At 40.1% G+C, this 21,509-nt stretch overlaps 1 protein-coding gene across 3 annotated transcripts in view; it reads right to left on the bottom strand.

Annotated features, from left to right (window-relative positions):
- CHD6 (chromodomain helicase DNA binding protein 6) overlaps positions 1 to 21,509 on the bottom strand; it is a 196,162-nt gene that overhangs the window by 146,490 nt on the left and 28,163 nt on the right. Inside the window, exon 1 of one of the 3 annotated variants that reach the window (XM_081832768.1) lies at positions 10,022 to 10,257. The exons of the other annotated variants lie outside the window; for them this stretch is intronic. The gene's annotated coding sequence lies outside the window, so the exon portion shown is untranslated. Of the gene's footprint in view, positions 1 to 10,021; positions 10,258 to 21,509 lie in introns of those variants that run through there. 3 annotated transcript variants of the gene reach the window in all.

The following is a 21,509-nucleotide window of genomic DNA, read 5'->3' as shown; positions in this document are numbered from 1 at the left end:
AGTAGTGCAATTGCTGGGTCATAGGGTAGCTCTATTTTTAATTTTTTGAGGAACCTCCACACTGTTTTCCCAAAATGGCTGTACCAACTTGCATTCCCGCTAACAGTGTAAGAGAGTTACCCTTTCTCCACAACCTCTCCAACATTTGTTTCTTGCCTTGTCCATTTTTGCCATTCTAACTGGTGAAAGGTGGTATTTCAATATGGTTTTGATTTGATTTTCCCTGATGGCTAATGATGATGAGCATTCTTTCATGTGTCTGTTAGCCATTTGTATGTCTTCTTTGGAGAAATGTCTGTTTGTGTCTTCTGCCCATTTTTTTGACTTGATTATTTGTTTTTTGGGTGTTGAGTTTGAGAAGTTCTTTAGAGATCTTGGATACCAGCCCTTTGTCTGCTGTGTCATTTGCAAATATCTTCTTCCATTCTGTGGGTTGCCTCTTTGTTTTGCTGTTTCCTTTGCTGTGCAGAAACTTTGTGTCTTGATGGAAGTCCCAAAAGTTCATTTTTGCTTTTGTTTCACTTGCCTTTGGAGATGTATCTTGAAAGAAGCTGCTGTGGCTGATGTCGAAGAGGTTACTGCCTATGTTCTCCTCTAGGATTTTGATGGATTCCTGTCTCACATTGAGGTCTTTCATCCATTTTGAGTTTATCTTTGTGTAGGGTGTTAGAGAATGGTCGAGTTTCATTCTTCTGTAGACAGCTGTCCTATTTTCCCAGCACCATTTACTGAAGAGACTGTCTTTGGAAATGATTCTAAGAATTGTTGTGAGGATCAGCATTTGATGGAACAAGTATTCACTTCAAGAAAACCATGAATTCCAGAGAAATGGTAAGCGCTCTTAATCAGGGCAGTTAAAAGAATTTTACCCCTAATATGATAAATACCAGTTCTAGGTAAATTATGTTAGTACAAGTTTATCTCCCTTATCTGTCAACTTCAAATTATCAGACCCTAGAAAACCAACATTCTCAGCTATCACAAATGGCCACACATTCTGAAATGAAGAAAGAAGCTGGAAAAATAAATTCCAGCTAATAAAAAAGGAATATTATCAATAATTGGACCCAAGTACTCAAAATTCTGCTCAACAAAATGAAAATCAATCATTTAAAAAAATATAGAAAACCCCACCAATGCCAATAAAAATTATTTTTTAATATCTAAAGAATAAGTATAATGCAGTAGAGCCGTCAAAGAACAGTTTCTGATAAAATACGATAAACTAACATGCACATAAGCAGGGCCACCGCACTGCCAGGAACGTGCGGAAAACAGGTCCAATTTATCATTGCTAATGGCACTTCCCTAATTGTTTCAAGCTTTCTGAAGAGCACTCAGGCAAGGTGCCACTAGATCTATAAACTGTTGAGTCCTTTTATCTGCCGATTCCACTTTAAGGAATACATCGCAAGAAATCAGCCAGTAGGAAATAAAGCTGGGCCATGGAGGAAGCCCAAGGAGGAGGTGGGCAGTGTGAACATGCCTATCACAGCAGAGCCCGGGCAATGGAGGGGGCCACAAGGATCACAGGCCCACCAGCTGTAGGGCCTGTGTCATCACAGGACCTGAGCACATCAGAGAGGCAAGAAGAGCACAAGCTGGAAAGACTAGGGAAGAGGTGGGCTCACCCAAGTATGGGTTGAACTGGATTACCCAGCAAAGAGAAAGCTTGGAGAAAAAGAGGTGGTGAGGGACTCTAAACCAAATCTCCCCACCGCCAGTTTGTTCACAGGCAAGATACCACTACCTGCACCTTGACGGATATTCATGCTGCACAGGTGACCCCAACCCATCCTCTGAAAGACAGAGAGAACGTGGGTGTGAAATCTGAGTGGGAATGATGTTACTCTGTAAGAAAATTGCTCTCGGGGCGCCTGGTGGCTCAGTCGTTAAGCATCTGCCTTCGGCTCAGGTCATGATCCCAGGGTCCTGGAATCCAGCCCCGCATCGGGCTCCCGGCTCAGCGGGAAGCCTGCTTCTCCCTCTCCCACTCCCCCACTTGTGTTCCCTCTCTCGCTCTCTGTCAAGTAAATAAATAAAATCTTTACCAAAAAAAAATAATAATTGCTCTCGTTCACTAGAAGCGAGTTTTGACAAACCTCACATTATTACTGTGAAATCACTTACAGCCCCGTGATGGATCACCACACACCAGCATGTCGCCACCCTACAAAATGGCAGACACCATCAACAACATCAGTAGGTGTTCAATAAGCATTTACTGACTTTTAGTTCTCCAAATAATATCTAATAATTTACAAAGCACTCCCTCAAGTTACCTCTACTTTTTTACCTCCCTTTTATGGCACACATTTAAAAAAAATAAAATTAAAACTATGTAATCTTTTTGCAAGGCTAAGTTTTATGTAGCAGGAATGGATGGACAAATATAACCCAAAGCATGTACTTCTGCACAATACCAGACATAGTCTTACAGCTTCTGTTGTTGTGCAGCCATCACTCAAAAGCTGCGATTAGAGCCTTTGGGCTCAATAAAGAACAAAGTAACTTCAGGGTCCCACAACTTAATTAGAGAATACAGACATATTCCAAAACACCTGTGTGTGCAAACCAGGAAATTCGTCAACGGGGGGGAAAGAATGCGTATGACTTCTGAATTATAAGAAAACTGGTGGGACTCCTGCTTTCCTCACTGTGTTTCAGTGCTTATGCATGAACGTAGCATTTAATTACCTTCACGAGATAAGCTGCTAATAATGTAAAAAGCAAATATAAAAATTCCCATTCCTTCTTACACTCACCCAACTAACAATGCTTCTGTTAAGAAAAATGGGTGCCAGGGGGCACCTGGGTGGCTCAGTCGTTAAGCGTCTGCCTTCAGCTCAGGTCATGATCCCAGGATCCTGGGATCGAGACCCGCATCGGGCTCCCTGCTCAGCGGGAAGCCTACTTCTCCCTCTCCCACTCCCCCTGCTTATGTTCCCTCTCTCGCTGTCTCTCTCTCTCTGTCAAAATAAATAAATAAAATCTTAAAAAAATAAAGAAAGAAAGAAAAATGGGTGCCAGGTTTCAGCAGTAACATTTTGAAAGTTACTTTGTTTTATTACTCTCTCTCTCCAGTTCAAAAACTCTGCAAGAGGGACTGTGCCATTTCCAAGTTCCTCTGTGCTGTGTTACGGACACTTGAAAAAAAATAGTAATAAAACATCAGGTATACACTATTCTACCATTCATTCAAATTATTTATATTTACTATACCTTGAGAATTCTGCCATCCCAACAATCCTTGCTCAGTCCCAGGGGTCTATTTCACTTCAAGAACATGTGTTTTGATGCACACAGACAAGTGCACATACAGCACACTGCTACCACAGTCCTTACATTCACAAGGACAGCACAAGACACATCTGATGGCAGGAAGAACAAGGATCTTTGCTGTAACAGGCTCCCAGCCCTTGAACTTTATCAGGCCCTTTGGAGCAAAGAGTACATGGGAAGCAACTTTAAAAATCAGATACACCTCAAAGTTTCCACAGTGAATATGTATTTTTACAATCTAATTATGCCCACCCTCAGCCCTGAGACTGGTTCCTAAGAACCACTTTGACAACCGCAGGTGCAAATAAGGCAATCCCACACTATTAAAGGGCGGGGATTTTAGAAGGGAAAGGAACGGAACATGGGCAACGACTCGCTTGGGAAGAGTTTATGAAAAAGGCAGACAGGTCTTGGGTGATGCCACCTTCCTTACAGCCCTGTCCAAGCACCCCTTACCAAGGGAGCTCAAAGAGGGTCCAACGGGTGAGACAGCCCTCAATTTCTCACGTCACAACTCTGCCACCCTCCACAAACTGCACACATTTGTCTGTCACTAGGCTTGGAGCAGTCGACAGCAAGAGTGTGAAGTGCCAAAAAGCAGTGTAAATCCAGGCTCTACTCATGATGAGCCAGGTAAAACCTCTTCCAGTTTTATTTTGTCACCTGTAAAATGGTGACAATCCTTACCTCATAGGGACTCAGGAGAATTACAAGGGATGAGAATCTCTAGTGTCCGTCACACAGTGAACACGAGCCACACAGCAGCCACTGGTGTTGCCTGCCCTTATGAGCTTCCCTCCAACGTCAGAGCAAGGTGACTCTCTCTTGAGGACAACTAACGCTTCCCTCAGTACGTGCGACCCATCCTCTCCCACTTCTCAGCCTGAGCTCAGACTCTGGATTCCTGCGCAGTGAGTTCTTCCTCATTTCATTCAGGTCTCTCTCCTCAAATGTCACCTCGTCAGTGACGTCCTCCCTAACCACTCCACAGGAAACACACCACTGCCCCCACCCCCTGACTCTCTATCTTCGGACCCTACTTTAGTTTTCTTTCTGGCACTTGTTAGTTACTACCTGACATTATGTCTAGTTGATTACAAATGTATTACCCGTGAGACAGGTGCACATATGCACACAAATGTGAGCCTTGTTTTGTTCATGCTGTACTCCGAGTCTGGAACAGCAAGCACCTGGCTTGTAACAGGTGCTCAATAAACGTTTGCTGAACGGAAAAATCATTTCTGCTCCTTATCACTAATCCTCTCTTTCTACAGTTCTCTCCTTGACAAAGAGACAGGATAAACTTGATCCTAGAGTAGTAACTATACTAACAAATCCCCCACACACCTGTATTTTCTCTTCCCATATGACTTCCCTAAGCTGCTCTTAGCAATGACTCCCTAGGAGCCAAATCCAATGGGCATTTTTAGACTCTGTCTTGCAGCATTTTAAACCATGGACCACTTCCTCTTAAAATTCTCATCTCACTGGTTTCTTGGAGGGCATGCTCTGCTGATTTCCCTCTGATTGTAGGCTTCCAAAGCTCAGCTTCCTCCCTAGGCTTCTCCTATTATAAAGCCTATTAAATGTCAGTGTCCCCAGGGTTCAACACTGTTACTAGCTAGTAACTGGCTTGCTGAGTTCTCTATTCAGTTCCTAAACTTCATCTCTCTACACCATGACCACTGTACATTCCCAAATCCAAGCCCTCCTCCTGACTTCCACATGGACACAGCCAACCATATCCTGGCCAGTTCCAAGTAGGTGTTCCACAGATCGCACAAAAAACTCGCAACTCTTTCCAAATCAAACTCCGTACTACCTTCACACACATATACACCTGCTCCTATGCACCCCCATCAGAAGCTAATGTCCCTACAATCTGCCTCCCAGCCCAGAATTCAGTCATCCTTAACTCCTTCCCTTTCCCCTAACTCCTTCAAAATTCCTGAATCCCTTGGTTCTTCCCTAGTCCACTTTAATTTATTCCCACTCTTTCGGCTTTTTTTTTTTTTTACCTTGAAATAACCCCCTAAGTGCCTTTATTCTTCATGCCTCCTACCTTCATCCCATCCCTCATTGCACCAAGAGTATGTTTTCCTAAAGTGTAAAGAAAATTAGATCGTATCTCTGTAGTGTCTTCAGAAAGAAATACAAATTCCTCACAACAAAGGGCCCTGAATGAGCAATCTGGCCCCTGGTGCTCGTCTCCTGCTCTGATACTATCTTCCCGCGTCCATCCAACTATTCTGAACGCTTGCACATTCTGAAACCAGCCCTATTCACCCGGCTCTTTGTTCAGCCTATGCCTCCATCTCCATCTGGAAAATCCTTCCACTGCCCTTCCTCTCCAGTCTCATCCTTCAAAACTCAAAAAGAAATACAAATTCCTCACAGCAAAGGCCCCTGCATGAGCAATCTGGCCCCTGGTGCTCGTCTCCTGCTCTGATACTATCTTCCCGCGTCCATCCAACTATTCTGAACGCTTGCACGTTCTGAAACCAGCCCTATTCGCCCAGCTCCTCTTTGTTCAGCCTATGCCTCCATCTCCATCTGGAAAATCCTTCCACTGCCCTTCCTCTCCAGTCTCATCCTTCAAAACTCCGCTCTGGTGTCATGTTCTTGGGGACATCTAACCTAACTTCCCTAAACCCTGAAAACATCTTGTGAAAAGCACTAAATTATAGTAACTCTATCACCATGATATCATCTCTTCCTGTTTTCCCTGTCTGCAGGTGCCATCAGCTATTAAGTGCCTAAGCATCCTCTGGGAAGGAACTCTGTTCTGTCATATCAAGCTTGATATTTAGACTTCTGAATGATTATCTGTGGAATGAGTGAGTGAGTCACAATCTCAAGGTTATCAGATCAAGCCTTGTGCTGGGCTCCATGCTGAATGGGGGTCTGCTTGAGATTCTCTCTCTCTCTCCCCTTCCACCATTTGTGCAGGCGCACTCTCTCCCTCTAAAATAAATAAATAAAATCTTTTTTTTTTTTTTAAGATTTTTTATTTATTTGCAAGAGAGAGAATGAGAGACAGAGAGCATGAGAGGGAGGAGGGTCAGAGGAAGAAGCAGACTCCCTGCTGAGCAGGGAGCCTGATGTGGGACTTGATCCCGGGACTCCAGAATCATGACCTGAGCCGAAGGCAGTCGCTTAACCAACTGAGCCACCCAGGCACACATAAATAAAATCTTTTTAAAAAAAGAATTCAATAACCTAAAGCTTAACACAAAAAAGTAGTACTCCTGGAGAATTGGCTGGCTCAGTCGGTAGAGCATGTGACTCTTGATCTCAGGGTTGTAAGTTCAAGTCCCACTTTGGGTGTACAGATTACTTGAAAATAAAACATCTGGGTGCCTGGGTGGCTCAGTCAGTTAAGCGTCTGCCTTCAGCTCAGGTCATGATCCCAGGGTCCTGGGATCGAGCCCCGCGTCGGGTTCCCTGCTCAGTGGGGAGCCTGATTCTCCCTCTCCCTCTGCCACTCCCCCAGCTTGTGCTCTCTCTCTCACTCGCTCACTCTCTCTCAAATAAATAAGTAAAATCTTAAAAAAAAAAAAAAAGTAGTATTCCCCTGACTCCACTCATCCCCATTCCTGATTCACTCTTCCCAGAGGAAATCATTTGATCTTTAGCCATTCCTTCTACTCCTTTCCATAATATTGCCACAAAATATGCTGATACCACTATTAGATTTTTTTCCAATTTTATTTATTTATTTATTTATTTTTAAAAGATTTATCAGACAGAGAGAGAGCACAAGCAGGGGGAGCGGGAGAGGGAGAAGCAGGCTCCCCACTGAGCAGGAAGGCTGATGTGGGACCCAAGCCCAGAACCCTGGGATCATGACCCGAGCTGAAAGCAGATGCTTAACTGACTGAGCCACCCAGGCGCCCCGATTTTTCCAATCTTAAACATTATTCTAGGAGCACCTGGGTGGCTCAGTCGGTTAAGCGTCCGACTCTTGATTTCAGCTCAGGTCATGATCTCAGGGTCATGAGATCGAGCCCCGTCAGGCTCAGCGCTCAGCGCAGTCTGCTTGAGATTCTCTCTCCCTCCTGTTCATGTTCTCTCTCTCAAATAAATAAATAAATAAATCTTAAAAATATATAGTTTAAACATTATTCTATTGGCTTCGTCCTATGGAATACGAGGTGGCAAATATTTTTAAAGGCCAGATAATAAATATTTTACACTCTGCAGGCCATATAATCTCTGTTGCAACAATTCAATTCTGCCATTGCAGCACAAAAATAGCCACAGACAATATGCAAATGAATGGGTCTGTCTGTGTTCCAATAAAACTTTACTTACAAAAACAGATAACCTCTTGTTATGGAAGATGGAAGTCTTAGCTTCCCAATATACTTATTATCACCATTATTTATTAAATCAGTATCTAATTCACAGCTAAGACATGAAGTATATTGTGCTAAGAAAATCTTTTGTGTAAGTTTTCTTCCTACAAATAATAAGTACCTCATAAATTTTTTTTTTTTTAAGATTTTATTTATTTGAGAAAGAGAGAGAGAGAACCCATGCATGCGGAGGGGCAGGGGCAGTGGGGAGAAAGAGAGGAGGTGCAGAGGGGGAGGGAGAGAGACTCTCCAGCAGACTCCGCCCTGACAGGGTAGCCTGATACAGGGCTCCATCCTATGAGCATGACCTGAGCTGAAACCAAGACTCAGACACTTAACCAACTAAGGCACCCAGGTGCCCCAGTAAGCACCTCATTTTAAAACCTGCGCTGTTTTCTATGAATCACTGACTTATCTCAATCAGAGAAAATCATTTTAATTCCTAATCTGGTGATAAAAATCAACTTAGTTAATAAGAATCACTATTAAGGTCAGTAGTAGAAGAAAGCCAGGCATTACCAGAGCTGTATCAAATATCACACTGCAAAGTCAAACCTGACTGTACTTTTTTATCATTAGACCATACGCCATCATGTCAACTGACCCAGATCAGGAATGATCCCACCAGTGAACACAGGATTGAAGAAACCAATCTCCTGACAGTAGAGCTCAGGGTTCAGAGCCCTGAAAATTCAAGCTATAACCTTATGGGGGAAGACAAAGGGCTTAACAAATAATACTCCACATTCACTCTCAACAGGCCTTACCGAGTAACATAAGATCTTTTGACTTGTCACACTTTAATGCCTTTTTGTGGGGGGACAGTAATACCCGTAGACCAGGGAGTGAAGATATCTAAGTTCTGCACACAAGGATTGTATGATTTGTGCAATTTATTCAATCTCCCTGGGTCTCAGTTTCTTCATTTGCAGAATAGTGACAAAAACCACCTTTTGGGAGAGGAAACGGATGAGTTCTATTTTGGACAGGCTAAGTTTGAAGGAACAGGGAGGGAACTTAAAGCTCAGGCAATGCAATCCTTTTATCTTAAGATAAGGAAACTAAGGGTCAGAGGAGTGTGATTGCCCAAAGGCTCACAATTATTCCAAAGCACAAGAATTGGATTTCCGGGGTTCCAACTCAGCTCTCAGCACTACATCGAGCTACCTTGAGCAAATGAAAGGCAAATGAAAATAGCGTAAGTGAGAGGTCGGGATTTGGAGATGTTCTATTTGGGGTACTCAGTGGGCAGAGGTTAGATGGATATTTCATAGATAAAGTACAACAGTCTAGAAAAGGAAAAAAAGAAAGCCCGTATAGCAAAAGAAAAAAAAAAAAAGCAGGCTACAGCAGAGGATGGTTTTGATCCAGCCACGGGTGAAGAGGAAGCAATTAAAACAGCTTGATAAAACTATCTGTCAAGAAAACCTGCTAAGCACATTTTTAGAGAAGATGGATGGACCCTTCAGATAACGTTACAAACAAGGGAACAAAATATTTCATGAAGTAATTCTTATGATAAACATAGATAAAATCTTCAGGGATATATATCTGTAAGTAATTCTGTTTAAATTCTTTATCTATTTTCACAATGCCTTCCATCTGAATCCTGAATTGTTACAAAAAATTGTTTTGGAATAATTTATAGTAAGGCATAAAGTCTATCTGGTAGCTATCCAAGACAGCAGGGAAACAAAGTAAACACGTTAACAGAATTATAATACAGACAATCCTCAGCAGAGTTTTTACTTTGGGAAAAATAATAAAAGAAAATCACATATTTATGATCATCCAGGCTCAGCATTCTTTATTCTACAGGAAACAGAAGAGCCAGCCCAAGTGCAAACCAATCTACAATCTGTAAATATCTATCACCTACATTTTTGGAATTCCTAACACTAAAAAGATGGGCTTTCCCACTACTTCTACAACTCTGCTGTGTTCAAGTAAAATAAAGTGCCAAGATATTTCCAAAGAGCTTTTTTCTGTCATATAAAGACAAGACAAATAATGGATTCCGAATCTGACATAAACTTCCTTACGTTCCAGTTTTAAGGTAAAAATCCTGACACCTAACTTGCACATCCTACATGAAATCGCCGGCTGCAAAACCAGGAGGAGGCTGCACCCTGATGGAGTCCACAGCAACTTCAGTCCCTAAAAGCTGTTCAACTGTGGCATCTCCTGCCCTTCCCTTAGGTTCTAAGAATTTAAGAGAAATTGAAAAGGATTTTATGAATTTTTAAAAGATGAAACAGTTCTCCAATTCTCTACCACCCTCAATTCCCCCTTCCCCAAAATCTAAAAAGGAAGAGAGTGCTGTGATAAACGCAGAACCACTCTGCGGGGGGATATGGAAAGCAAGATGCTGTGTTACTGACACATGTAAAAAGTTCTGGCAAAAGCAAGCACGGACAACACTGGCTGAATGGCGAGGTGGGTGGCTGGCAACAGGAATCTCTTGCCTGGTTCTCCGAATCTGGCAGTAGGGCACGAAGAGCAGAAACTGCGGGCAATAAGCAGAATAGTCAATTTAGGCAAATTTAAGCAAATAGACTAAAATCTGTTAACACCATCTACATTAGGTGTGGTTCACCTAACTACAAATTGGTATAGATGTAGTCACCTATTTTAAATTAACATATTAGCAAACATCACACTGTTAAAACTACTGACTTCTAGCACCTAACACCTAAGTACTTACTTACCTGTACGTAAAAAAGTGGCACTGCTTTAGGAAAACTGGTCTGAGATGTCAGAATCATGACAGAATGAATAAGAAAACAGCAGAGAAGAGCCTGTTAGTTTACTTGGCAAACAGTATCAATCCTCAGATCAAAGGACAACCGTTTTGAAATACAAACTTCTTAATACCCATCATCTCGTGCTTATATTACATCATATTTTATTACCATTCTGATGCTCGCTTCCATCATCAGCACTGAGTACCAGCTGCAGTGATGTCATTTCAGACTGTTCTACATACAGATGACCAGTTTGGAGGACAGAAAATTTCCAAACTGCCAGTCTGGAGTACATGTGCACAGTGAGATTCATGGGTACCCTTTCCTTAAGATGCTAAATTTGCAAATGAAGCCCTTTATTAGTGGCATAGTATAAGCCCAGACTAGTAATAAAATGAAGTAAATAAAAGTCAGGAAACTCATTTGCCTGGATATGAAATACAAGTATCAGATCTTAAAGGCTCAATAGACTCCTAAAGGAATTGGTGACAAAGCTGTATGTCACAGACAAGTATAATAAAGGCAGTCCTCAAAGAGAAGAATACAAAATAATAATCCTCCAGAGGGCCTAGGGACTGCATCAGATTCACCTTTGAGTTGCCAACGCCTAGGACAGGGCCTATGATACAGTAAATACCTATATATAGGTTGGGTAAATACATGTACTGAATTTATAAATGAAAGGCCCACTGGCTAGTTTCACCATTCACGCTATTTTATTCTTTTACCCTCAAATGCCTTAAAATCAAGAAATATAAGGTAACAATTTTTGCAAGGGAATCACTCTAGGTTCTCAGCCTTCTGTGTTACATGTTTGTGGTGACTCTTACCCTGGTCAAAGCCTCACTAGGTAAGAGTATAACCAGCCATTCAAAGCATGAAAACAACCTCCTATCCTATTAATGCGGAGATACCAAGCTCTGTACAGAAAAGTTGGTAATACCAATTCTATTACCATTATTCACTTTAATTTGATTTAATAACAATTGGGCTTTAAACAGCTAGCTCCATTTTAAAACTCACCCTAAGTTCTATCCACTGCCAGAGTTTCTTAGCAACCTTTGCTTTCTGGGAATGTGACTCCTATCTAGATTCCATATCCACCTCCTGGATCCAGGTCTGACTCCCAACTTGTGGATTCCTTCCATTCTGCACCCAGTTACTACTCCTGAACAAACCACAGTACTAAGCTGCTTCTGTTTAGAGCTTTTAAAAGCCACACACTGAGTCTGTCCTATCACCACCAATTCCTGAACCCACCATCTATGGTTCCCATTGTCATTAACCCCTACACGGAAGTTACCATTGTGGGCTTCCAAATCTCTCAGCCAGGAAAAAAGGGATCTGGTGATTTGTCAGTGGCTACAAGAAGAAGGGCATATCATGACAAAGATAAAAGCAAAGATAATGCTTACAGAGAACAACAGTGATATTTTATTTATACTGTATCTGAAATGCCATTAAAAAAATACGTAGCTGCTGTTCAAAGACTTGGTAAGAAGAATGGCAACAAAAGGAAGTAGAAGCTGCTCTATGAGGTGGCCTCAGTTATTAACAATTTGATCCCAAATGAAAAGAAAGGTAGTCTGGCAATGAATATTTTTGCTGAATGATTAGACACCTGTTTTTCGACTTTAAGATGTACAACTCTTGGGGCTCCTGGGTGGCTCAGTTGGTTGGTTGTGTCTGCCTTCGGCTCAGGTCATGATCCCAGAATCCTGGGATCAAGCCCCGAGTGGGGCTCCCTGCTCAGCAGGGAGTCTGCTTCTCCCTCTGCCCCTCCCCTGCTCTCTCTCTCTCAGATAAATAAGTATCTCAGATAAATAAATAAAATCTTTAAAAAAAAAATATGTACAACCCTCAAACCAGTTTTTAAAAATAAGGGTGAGATACCCAGGATTATTTTGTATTTCCCCTATTCTAGACTGGATCTTCCTTTTAAGCTTTTACTTTTAGAATCAAACTATACCACATTTTAACTTCTGTTGAAGTAGAATATGCACTTAAAAAAAAAAACTACCCCGCACAAACTGAACACACCCACATAACCAGCATCCACATCCAGGAAAAGAACATTATTAGTACCAGGAAAGGCCCACCCATGCTCTTTTCTGGTCACTACTACTTTTCACCAAGGTTAACCACTAGCCTGACTTCTAACAGTATAGTTTCTTTGTTTCTGTACCTTATAAAAGTGGAATTATCTTGGAATTATATAGTAATTGTATCTGGCTTCGGTACTAGTTATCAATATATTGCCTCTCAACTCCAAATGCACCCTTCAGTACCTGCTCTGTGATAGAGACAGAGCTCTTGAAGCATTTCTCCTTGACAGAGCATGATGTTAAGCTTGGTCAGTAGAGGGCACTGGAGGGTAAAGTAAAATCCTGCAGGAGGAAGGGAGCTTGTCTTTTCAGGTTCAAGAGTACAGTGCTTTTGTTTGTTCTTGCTCCTACACGTGGTCGCTGGTGAGAGTATATAGGAACATCTGGTGGTGTGTTCTGCCCCAGTCACATGCCCAGAGCATCACATTATTTTTTCATTCTCAAAGATGATCTGGAAACTTTAATTTGCCAGCACTGGCCCTACCTGTACTTGAGGATAATGAAATCATCCTATTGCTTTCTACTTGGAAATATAAATATGGAAAGTGAATCCTGCAAAAACATTACTGTGTTCTCTATTTTACTGAATTTTCCATTCTCTAGGGAATAAGAAAGCTGGGTAATAAATTCTCCCCCCTCCCCCCAAGAAAAACTTATTAAAAGGAAGGGCTGCATTGAAGTCAAGATGATGATTCAGGAAATGTTTCTGTTTTAGAAGGCATGAACATCCTTGGGGCGCCTGGGTGGCTCAGTCGTTAAGCGTCTGCCTTCGGCTCAGGTCATGGTCCCAGGGTCCTGGGATCGAGCCCCGCATCGGGCTCCCTGCTCAGCGGGAAGCCTGCTTCTCCCTCTCCCACTCCCCCTGCTTGTGTTCCCTCTCTCGCTGTATCTCTCTCTGTCAAATAAATAAAATCTTAAAAAAAAAAAAAAGAAGGCATGAACATCCTTACTAAAATATGCTAAGTACTTTAAGAAATTCTCTGTATTTGGGAAAAATTACTGATGCAACGATTACCAAAATTATATACAATGTCAACATTTGAATCTGTAAACAGAATAAATAACATTAAGAAACATGTTGTCTTTTTTTTTTTGTATTTTTTTTTTTTTAAAGATTTTATTTATTTGACAGAGAGAGACACAGCGAGAGAGGGAACACAAGCAGGGGGAGTGGGAGAGGGAGAAGCAGGCTCCCCGCTGAGCCAGGAGCCCGATGTGGGGCTCAATTCCAGGACCCTGGGATCATGACCTGAGCCGAAGGCAGATGCTTAACGACTGAGTCACCCAGGCGCCCCAAGAAACATGTTGTCTTTAAGGCCATCCTCTCTCGTATACCTAGAGAATCAGTCCCTTGAGGCCCTTCCTATTAAGTACACTGGCACATAACTGCTTGAAGCTTCAAACACAGACTGAAAGACACTAGATAAATCCATCTTTCGGCTCCTGACCTGAGGAAGCTTCCTCATTAGTTCTGTGTAACACATCCCTATCAATGATATCCAACTGTTCAAACCATCAGATTTTTACAACATTCAGATTCTTGAGGATCTAGACATTTTCTTATCCAGATTAACCTCTTATCAGACTAATACAAAAAAAAGCACAGTTCAAACATAAAAACCTAAAGAAAGGTAGAGATTTTCTTGTAAAAGAACGTGACACTCCAATTATTTATTGTTCCCATCTGAAATGACATGGGGCAGAAATAAATTCATTTGCTAAAGTAAAAACAGAATGATGGACAGAAAAAGAGGTGAAGAAAATCACTGAAATTTGTTAAAATATGAGGCACATTACCTCAATTTAAGAAAAAAATCACTTAGCAGAGACCAAAGATAAACTTGGGACAAGACAGTCTACATAGTGCCTCCTGACTCTTGGTTCTATAATCAATACCTATGACTGCTATTTAATTATGATTTGGAGAATTTGAAAAACTACTTCTATGGTATTAAATACTAGCTATATGGCTTCCTGCTCCAAAAATAACCTGAAATGTGTAGGTAAGATCTGGATGGATGGTTAGAGAGCAAGCAACTTGAACTTCAAGGCAAAAAGGGTTCAAAGCCTGAGTAGCATCCTGTGTGAATCTGACTGTGACCTGAAGCTGTCTGCTAGGTTTCTCTTGTGACCTTGCCATCTATTCTGACCTCCTAAGTCCCTCTACCCAAGATGATAATATTAGAGTCAGGGGGCTGTTTCCACCTCCATCTGAAGTTAAGAGATTCAAAAAAGGCCTTAGAGTCAGAAAGACCTTCCTAAAACAAACTGAGGGTTTTTAGAGGGGAGGGAGGTGGGGGGGATGGGTTAGCCCAATGAGGGGTATTAAGGAGGGAAAGTATTGCATGGAACACTGAGTGTTATATGCAAACAATGAATCATGGAACACTACATCAAAAACTAATGATGTACTGTATGGTGACTAACATAACATTAAAAAAAAAAAAGACCTTCCTAAAAGGAAAACACTACATATTTGTGCCTCCATGTGGACATTAAGTGTTACCTCTCTCTCTATATATATATACACAAACAAGCAAACAAAATACACATATATGTAGATTATTTACATATGGATACAAACAGATTATCCTCCAGCACTAGCAGAGAACCATACACTTGAGATATGTTTCTAGTAACAGAGACACTACCTAATCCATTCTGTCCTTCTGCTGTAGCAGAGCATAAATTCTACAACCAAACTATCTAGGTCCAAATCCAGGCCCTTGCCATTCATTAGTTGTATGACCAGGGCAAACCACTTAATTTCTCTGCCTCATCTTCCTCATATGTAAAACAGGGATGATAATCATGTGAGGATTAAATAAATTAGTATACACAAACTACAAAGTACAGTGTCTGACACACAGGAAGTACTTTATAATGTCAACTATTTCTACTGATATTATAGAACAGCCTTCTAGGTAGGCTTACCAAAAAAAATGTGACCACAACAGTGAGAAGAAATGACCTACGTGGATTCAAATGACCTATATGGATTCATGACCCATAATCCCCAAAGTAATCTCAGAATTTTATTATCCTTGGAGCAAAGCCCAATGTAGATAAAAATATTTCACAAATGCATAATAATCCAAAAGCAGGAATCTAACTTAAAATCTGTTCCCATAAAACCTTTTAAGGACAACTTATTCAAAAACAAATTTACTTAGTAGTAAATTTAGCTAAACACACAACTTTTTTTTTTTTAAAGATTTTATTTATTTATTTGACAGAGAGAGACACAGCGAGAGAGGGAAACAAGCAGGGAGAGTGGGAGAGGGAGAAGCAGGCCTCCTGTCGAGCAGGGAGCCCGATGTGGGGCTCGATCCCAGGATCCTGGGATCATGACCTGAGCCGAAGGCAGTCGCTTAACCAACTGAGCCACCCAGGCGCCCCTAAACACACAACTTTTAAACATTCTTTTCTACACGACATGTCCTTTACTAGCCATAATCAGAGAATAAATACTTTGCATAAATTAATTTTCCAGACACCTCAGAGTTTACTTTGCAGTTTTTTTCTAAAGTTCTTAATCAACAATTTTCCACAAGTTTTTCAAGTCTTCTTAAAATGTTAACAATAGTGAAATAAATGATGCAGGCCATAATCACCAATGAATGTTAAATTAAAACCATTAGCTAGAAGGTGAACAGACCTGGAAATCTGTAGGCTGTCACAATGTCAGCCCATGGATTTTGTTGGTCAAATGGGGGAAAAACACTGGACAACAAAGGGCTAGGCCAACATGAGCCCACCAATCAATCTCAGTATACAAAGTAGGACAATCAAACATGGTCTTCAAATGTGAAAGGAAGTTTAATACACCACGTATGAATAATAAAAAATATGAATGATTATAAAAATAGTTAAGCCTCCAAATCTAACTACCTAACTGTTTACAGGTAATATGGAAAAACAATAACATGTTATACAACACAAGGACACAGTCAGCAAAATCCATAATGTGGGGGAGGGGAACAACCCAGTTTCTTCGATAAATAAATGGCATAAGCAAAAAAAAAAAAAAAGTGTATTATAGATTTAAAAAGTTTAAAGAGATATCAATGAAATGCATTAGGTGGACCTTATTTGGACCTGATTCAAAGAGTCAACTGTAGAAAGACATTTTTGAGAAAAATCAAGGGAAGAGATTCAGTATTTGATAATATTAAGGAATTAGGTTTTAAGAAATTTGTTGAGTACGATAATGTGCTTTTCTATAAAGTCCATATCCAATAGATATAAACACTAAAATAATTATAGATGAAATAACAGGTTGTCTGAGATTTTCTTTAAAACAAGTCAAAAAGAAAGTGAGAAGGGACACACAAAATAAGAATGGTATGAGAATTTGTTGTATTATTCTACTTGTGTGTACATTTGAAATTTTCCATAATAAAACACTTTTCAAAGGTTAAAGGAAAGAAAAAACAGGAATTCATAACCAAATCTAAGTTTGGCCACCATCCATCCATGAGGCATGAAGACTTGCAGAAAGCCTGTATGTAAAACAAACACAAAAAAGCTGACAGGAGTGGTCTCTAAAGACAGTATGTGAGATACTTTGGGCAGATTTCTTTTGTCAGCAGAAATTCTACAACATTCCCGTGGGGGTGTGCTTTCCATTAGGCAGTGTTCCGTTACCAAGGTGTGGAGATGTCTTGAAACCAAAATGAACTCTTCAGCCTCTTCACTCAGAAAAATTGTCCAAGGAGGGGCGCCTGGGTGGCTCAGATGGTTGGGCGTCTGCCTTCGGCTCAGGTCATGATCCCAGAGTCCTGGGATCGAGTCCCGCATCAGGCTCTCTGCTCCTTGGGAGCCTGCTTCTCCCTCTGCCTCTCTCTCTCTCTCTGTCTCTCATGAATAAATAAATAAAATCTTTAAAAAAAGAAAAAGAAAAAATAAAAAAAAAAAGAAAAATTGTCCAAGGAAACTACCAAAACATACATACAGTCGACCTTTGAACAACACGGGTTTGAACCGTGTAGGTCCACATGTACGCGTATCTTTTTGAATAAATACAGTTCAGTACTGTAAACATATTTTCTCTTCTTTGTGATTTTCTTAGTTACATTTTCTTTTCTCTCACTTCATTGTAAGAATACAGTATGTAACAAATATGACATACAAAACATGTTAATCGACTTATCGGTAAGGCTTCCAGTCAACTGTAGGCTATTACTGGTTAAGTCTTTGGGGAGTCAAAAGTTATATATGGATTTTTGACCGTTCAGGAGTCAGGACCCCTAACTAGCACTGTTCAGGGTCAAACATATTTTTTAATGGCAGTTAGTCTCTATACTTTTCAGTTTCTCCAACATTCATATAAATAAATACCATTTTCCAAGTTCAAGAAATAGTATTTGGTATTATAAAAAAATTCACTGTGGTTAAAAAGAAAGTTATTTCAATCACCCTTCCTCCAATCCCTTCCCCACTCCCATTCCTTGTAACACCGTTTATGTTGTGCTGGCATCACCTCACACTTGCTATCAGAGTAGTTAAAACATTACCTAATTATACCGTATCTGTGGGTCAAATATACCACCTATTTCCTTCCAAAACTTGAAAAATATATGATAATTATCCTTGTCCCAATATAGTAGTGTACTGCATTTACAGAAGAGGATACTGCCTAACTGTGGAAACTACTAACCTAATAAAAGGGTTCAGTGATATTGGCACCAAGGGTACCCAAAGAATAATCCTCTTTGATCCACAACTGTGTTTTATACCCCTTCTTGTTAGGCAAGGAAAACTGTGAGTCCAGAATATTGTACCATACCAGCCTTAACAATATTTTCCCAATAGCTGTCTGCCAAATATTTTTAATAACTCTCACCAGGCTATCATCACCTTTCTATGATTCCCCCTGGGCTTTATATATCTATTTGAACATAATTTGATCAACAATGGTGGTAAAGAAGAAGACACTGTAAAAACAAACAATAAATAATACCTAAAGATAAATATAGTTTTAATATATAACTGAAAATGAGCTATAAGATAAAGTGCCTTTGGTCCCAGGGAAGGCTGATCTGGGAAATCTATTTCTGTATTCATCTTATTCCCCTAGGAATAGGGCACACTGTCCCTAGGATAAAAGAGAAGGTACAAGAATATATTATTGCTAGTAAGGTAGAAACTACTCAGTTCTGTTCCCTTTCTACTGTAAATACTCATGCCAAAGGTTATTTCCTTAATTAATACAGAAGTGGTTATATTTATCCATACTGAGACAGATGGTTTTACAATATTAAAAGTCCTCCTACTGAAAGAACTTAGCTTCTAAGAACTTAAAATTGGATTTGCCTTTCTCACATGCACTGTTAATAATAATTAAACTGGAATGCACCAACTAGCATTTATTGCATTTTTTTTTTACATTTTATTTATTTTATTTGAGAGAGAGAGTGCATGTGCATGTGCGTGAGTAAGGGAGAGGGAGAGGTAGAGGATTTCAAGCAGTCTCCACACTGAGCATGGAGCCAATGTGGGGTTCGATCTCCTGATCCTCAGATCATGACCTGAGCCAAAACCAAGAGTTGGACACTTAACCAGCTGAGCCACCCAGGCGCCCCTCAATAATTTCAATTCTAACCAGAAAAAGATTTAAATATAAAATGTAGTTAAAAGGCCACAGAGATCCAAATATAAATAAGACACTCTGCCTACTTTTAAGAACTTATAGTCTAGTGACAAAAGACAAACTTGCTAACAAATACCATTTTGTATGGAAGACAACAGAACTAAGGAAGAGTTTCAAATACAGTGCAAGTCAAAATAAAGGAGAAAGCAATTACAAGGAGGAAGTCCTGACAAGATAACTCCTATGGATGTTATAAAAGGAAAAAGATATAAAAATGCAAAATTCTATAATAACTGAAAAAAATAAAGTTCCTAGTCCTGGAACAGGTCCTGAATATTCTATACATACAAATGTGGCAATTTCTCTCCCCTAAATCCTACCCCTAATGTAAAAGAAGTCTCAACAACAATATTTAATGTCCATCTCAGTCTCCTAACACTAATGTCCAGCAGTTGATCAAAAATCACAAGATACACAAAAAGCAAGGAAGATGGGAGGGAGAAGACAAAGCAATCAAGAGAACCAGGCTGAGAGATGACGAATTTAAAACAACAATGGGGGCACCTGGGTGGCTCAGTCGTTAAGTGTCTGCCTTCCGCTCAGGTCATGATCCCAGGGTCCTGAGATCAAGCCCCACTTTGGGCTCTCTGCTCGGCGGGAGGCCTGCTTCTCCCTCTCCCACTCCCCCTGCTTGTGTTCCCTCTCTCACTGTCTGTCTCTGTCAAATAAATAAATAAAATCTTTTAAAAAAACAATGATTAATAAGTTAAAGAATTTAGTAGACAATATGCATGAACAGACTGTAAATTTAAACAGAAAGATAGATTATGTACAAAAGAGTCAAAAAGAGATGCTATTTTTCTTAAGTTATCAGAGATGAAAAATTTGTTGGGCTCACCCTAACACTCAACATAATCAAGGAAGGAATCAATGAACTTGGAGATAAATCACTAGAAATCACCCAAACTGTAACACAGAGAGAAAAGAAGCATGTAGGGGGCATGTGCACAACAGAAAGAACACTGAAGAGCTTTGAGATATGACCAAATGAGATCATATACATGTAACTGGAATCCCAGAAAGGGGAGGAAGAAAACAAGGCAGAAAGGCAGAAGGGACATTTGAAGAAAAAGTGGCTGAGAACTTTCCAAAATTAAAGTCATCAAACCACTGATCCAAGAACCTTAGAGAACCCTACCAAACAAATATAAACAAATAAGCAACTAAATAAATATAAAAAAAAAACAAACATAGCTGGATACTTCATAGTTAAACTGCTAAAAGTCAAAGTGAAAATCTTAATTACAGCCAGAGGGAAAGGACATTACCTTCTGAGGAAGAAAATTACATTTTCAGCAGACCAGTCATCAGAATTTATACAATCCAGAAGATAATGGAGTGAAATCTCTTAAGCTATTTTTTTAAGTTTATTTTTTTTAATAATCTCTACACCCAATGTGGGGCTTGAACTCATAACCCCAGGATCAAGAGAGAGTCACATGCTCTCTGACTGAGCCAGCCAGGTGCCCTTAGAATGAAATCTTTTTAAGTATTAAAGGGGAGGGGGGCCTTCATGACCCAGAATTCTATAGTCAGCAAAAATATCTGTCAAAAATGAAGGGAAAACAATGGCTTTTCAGACAAACAAAAGCTGAGATAATCCAATATCTGCACACCTGCCCTACAAGAAATGGTGAAGGAAGTTCTTCAAGTAGAAGGCATATGATACCAGACAAAAATAAGGATCTACAAAAAGAAGTTAACAGTTCCAGAAATGATAAAAAGGGAAGTAAATATAAAACGCCCTTTTTCCAGGGGCGCCTGGTTGACTCAGTAGGTTGAGCGTCCGACTCTTGATTTGTCTCAGGTCATGATCTCGAGTCTTGGGATGGAGACCCACATCAGCTCCCTGTTCAGCAGGGAGTTTGCTTAAGATTCTCTCCCTCTCCCTCTGCCTGCCCCTCAAATAAATAAATATATCTTTTTTTTAATGGCCTTTTTTCCACATTTTTAATCATTCTAAAAAATAAATGTCAAAGCAAAAATAATAACAGTGTATTGTGGATTTATAAAATACGTCAAAGTAAAATGTATGACAACAATATCACACTGGATGTAGGGGAAAACCAGAAGTATACTGTGTTGTGAGGATCTTATGCTGTGAATGAAATGTGAATTAGTATATTATGTGAAGGTAGACCGTGATGAATATTGTAAACACTAGGGTTACCACTAAATCTTTTTAAAGAGGTATAACGAATACACCGATAGTAAAGATAAAATGAAATTTTAAAAACCCTCAATCTGAGGGGGGGAAAAATAAATAAATAAATAAATATAAATAAAAACCCTCAATCTGAAAGGAGGAATAAAGAAAGGGGGTACAGGTCAGATGGGACAAACAGAAATCAACTAGCAAGATGATAGA

Source organism: Leptonychotes weddellii, chromosome 10, assembly GCF_054177405.1.
Source record: "Leptonychotes weddellii isolate Sample4059 chromosome 10, ASM5417740v2, whole genome shotgun sequence".
Classification (NCBI taxonomy): domain Eukaryota; kingdom Metazoa; phylum Chordata; class Mammalia; order Carnivora; family Phocidae; genus Leptonychotes; species Leptonychotes weddellii.
Note: the sequence above shows the minus strand (reverse complement) of the source record. Positions and strands in the feature narration are given on the sequence as shown.